At 60.8% G+C, this 3628-nt stretch overlaps 1 protein-coding gene across 1 annotated transcript in view; it reads right to left on the bottom strand.

Moving 5' to 3' along the window:
- The window catches only part of SLC39A13 (solute carrier family 39 member 13), a 20048-nt gene extending 17061 nt beyond the window's left edge, over positions 1-2987 (bottom strand). Inside the window, exon 1 of the mRNA XM_017529207.2 lies at positions 2984-2987. The gene's annotated coding sequence lies outside the window, so the exon portion shown is untranslated. The remainder of the gene's footprint in view (positions 1-2983) is intronic.
- Positions 2988-3628: the final 641 nt, after the last annotated feature.

A 3628-nucleotide genomic window follows, 5' to 3' on the forward strand; every position in this document is an offset into this window, starting at 1 on the left:
GGTTTCACCATGTTGACCAGGATGGTCTCGATCTCTTGACCTCGTGATCCACCCACCTCAGCCTCCCAAAGTGCTGGGATTACAGGCTTGAGCCACCACGCCCGGCTGTTTTTTTGTTTTTTGAGATGAGTCTCATTCTGTTGCCCAGGCTGGAATGCAGTGACAAAAGCTAGGCTTACTGCAATCTTCACCTCCCGGGTTCAAGTGATTCTCCTGCCTCAGTCTCTCAAGTAGCTGGAATTACAGGCACGTGCCATCGCACATGGATCATTTTTGTATTTTTGGTAGAGAGGGTTTCTCCATGTTGGTCAGGCTGGTCTCAAACTCCTGACCGCAGATGATCCACCAGCCTCGGCCTCCCAAAGTACTGGGATCATAGGCGTGAGCCACTGTGCCAAGCCTGAAATTCCTTATTTTATCTTAAAAAAAATTATAAGTTTGCATCCATCTCTTTAATGTGTGGGGATTTCCCTCCCCTTTCTTAAAAACACCTTCCCTTCTCAGTCTTCTACGTGAGTGGACGTTCTGGGAAGACACACCTGGGTTATGTCCTGAGGCTGTGGATATCTCATGCCCCAGGGTGGCCCCCAGGCCCTGGGCCACCTTGCCTGGCTGGGAAGAAGTTCAGGGATGGCTGAGGTTGATAGTTGAGGGCCTGCCAGCTGTCATGGCCTGGGGCTGGCCCCACCGCTGCTCTCAACCCCTGCCACCTCTTCATCTCATCTTGGCTCCTAGACGGTTGTCCATCCAGCTCCAACTGTCCCAATAGGAGTTCTCAGGATACCTAACCCCTCCCTCTGTCCACTGAGGGTCCTTGGTTTAGAGCGGGTACTGCCTGTCTTCATCCCTCTCTACTGGGCAGCCTGACCACACAACCTAGGGCTTTCTGTGCCAATTAAGAGGAAACTGAGGCCGAGTGGAGAGGTGCCAACCTCGGGTAGCGCAGCGAGGAGGGCTGTTGGGTGTCCAGGGGTGGGTGTTTCTGGGCAGAGGGGGTTACCTAGGCCCGAAGGGAGATCTGGGCACTGGCCAGCGAGGCAGGAGGAAGGAGGGAAGGCTGCGGGGCACCCGGGGGCTGCTGCCTGGCGGGTCCCCGTGCCCAGGCAAGGGAAGTTTCTTATTTCTCCTGCTCCGACTTCCCCCTTTGATTTATTATAGCCATGAAATGCTCTGCTCTCTTCTCTTTTCCTTGCTGTCCCCGGGGCTGGAGGAGCACAGCCTCCCCGGGAGCGGGCCTCGGCCTTACTGGACTCCTGTCGCCTTCTGAGGGCTGGGCCCGGGAGACCAGAAACGAGAGGTGAGTGGGGGCCGGCAGGGCGCAAGGAGGAGGGCCCAGGCCCCCCAAAGGCAGAGTGGGGCAGGACCCCCAAGGGCCAGCATGTCCCGGTTGGGAGGGGTTGGGGCTGGGCGGAGGGTGTGGCAGGTGTGGACCTGGCAGCAGGTGGCTCCGGGGGGTGGGGGGGTCTCGGGGGATGGCGGGCTCTGGGCCAACGGCCTCAGTGAGGACTGCCAGGGTCTGAAGGTTGGGCACAGAGTCCCTGGATGCCAAACACTAGGTCAAAGAAATGGCTCCTCTGTGACCCCTGACCCCACATGCCGATTTAAGGGTGGCCAAAGTAGGCCTGGCCCTGGCTGGGCTGGGGATTGGGCTGAGAGCCCAGAGGAAGGCGGAGGCCTGAGGCCTGGGTGATGCCGGGCTCCTCCAGGCCGCGGCTGGACATCTCCCCGAGGCCTGGCCCAAGCTGGCGAGGGCTGGGGGCTGTGTCCAGCTCCTTGGCGGCCTGGTGGCCAGAGCATTTCTCCGGGCCACTGTGCGGTGCCTGTGGTAATGGGCTGTTGGCGTTTTGCAATGGGCCGGGGGTGGGGAGGCGGCGCACACATGCTTCCTGTGGTGACTGGGCGCTTCCTGTTTTCTCAGGCGCCGGCCTTGCTGCTGCCGATGTGGAAACAGGGGCAGCTGCAGCCCGGGTGGCTCCAGGCTGGGCGCCCCGACCCTGCCTAGAGAGGCCTACGTGGGCCCAGCACCCCCAGGCCCCAGACCCGGGTAGAGGTGGCCCGAGCTTCCCCCACAGCGGGCCACCATCCCTCCCCTCCCTAACAGCTTCCGCCAAGAGGAAGGGGCCAGGCAGGTGGTCCCAGCGGTCAGAGGTCCAGGGGTGAGGCTAGGCGGGAAGTCAGGGCACGTGGCTCTGGTCTCAGCTCTGGCTCATCAGGCACTGCTGCCATCTCACCTGCTCCAGGCCTGGCTAAATCTTTGCTGCAGTACCTCAGCAGCCATGGTCTAAAACCTCTTGCCCATTCCCTCTCCAGTTCTGACATTCGTTGGGCTTTGCATCCCCAGAACCAAAGCTTTAGGGACAGCACAGAGGCTGGGGCCTTGGAAGTGGGACCTGGTAAAGACCTTGGCAGAGAGGGGAACAGGCGAGGCTGGTGGGATTCCCACACCTGAGCAAGGCTTAGAGGTAGGAAGAGCAGGCCCACATTTGGCAGATGGGGTGCTGATGGAAGGGGGGCGGCAGGGGCCGCCCTGATCTGGGAGGATCAGGCTTTTAGGAGCCTCTGTATTCCTGCAAACCTTGGGGAAGGGCCTGACACACCCTCACACGCTTCCTCAGAAGGAAGACAAGGTCATTTCCAGGGTGGGGCAGGCCCAGCCCTTCCCAGCTGCCAAGGAGGTGGGTGCTGGTGTGGGGTGACTTGGGCACCTCAGGAAAGACCCATGCCTCTTCCACCTGCCAGCCTGCCTGGGCTCAGGCCTTTGATGTCCGAAATGCCCTTTCCCCAAATCTGTTGTGTTTTGTTTTTAAGCTGATATTGCAAGAAGAGGGGAGGGGAGATGACTTTGCTTCTGGTCGAGTTTGCTGACAGCATCTGACCTCGGGAGGAAGAGCCTCTTTGCGAGAAGGCCGAGCCCTGTGTCCCCCGGGAGTGGCCAGTCCATCAGCTGAGCTCAGCCATCCCCTTGGTCCAGGAGGTTCAAGACGAGGCGCTCCCCTAAAGCCCAAGTCCCGCCCATCACAGCACAGGGCCTCTTCCCAGCCGAAAAGGCCTTGGAGAGCCCAAGACCCCGAGATGCAGCCGCAGCCTGAGAGGCCATCAGGGCAGCCTGGCCCTCACTGTCCTGTTCCCTGCCTTGGTGTTTCGGGACAGCCTGAGTGCTGAGTTGGCGGCTCAGCAGCTGCTCTGGCCACCAAGGCCCAGTTATAAATAAGCTCAGGGTGGCCGAGTCATCATGTTCTGAAGCTCCCCCAGCCCAGCTGCATTACCTCAGTGACCACAGGTTGGGACTGCCCAGAACTGATGGGTCCCCAGAACCCACCCACCCAAGCAAAGGCTGGTTGGGCTGCGCGCCTCCCAGGGTCCCCAAATCCAGGACTTCAGCATCTGTCGCTCTTTAGACCTGGGCTTCCCTGGACACAGGCCGCAGAAGGACAGGCCCATCCTGCCCCACGGAGCACGCAGCTATTTACAAACCGAAACCAGGAGAAGCGAAGTGGCTGCGGCCAAAGTGGCTCCAGGCCCCCAGCCCCCACCCCCACCCCATCCCCAGCAGCCCAGCCCCCTCTCCCCTTGGCTTCCTCTTTCCTTCCCCGCACAGCTCCCCCCACCCCACTGCCCAGCCAGCCCA

Source organism: Cebus imitator, unplaced genomic scaffold (genome assembly GCF_001604975.1).
Source record: "Cebus imitator isolate Cc_AM_T3 unplaced genomic scaffold, Cebus_imitator-1.0 Scaffold58, whole genome shotgun sequence".
In the NCBI taxonomy this organism is placed as follows: domain Eukaryota; kingdom Metazoa; phylum Chordata; class Mammalia; order Primates; family Cebidae; genus Cebus; species Cebus imitator.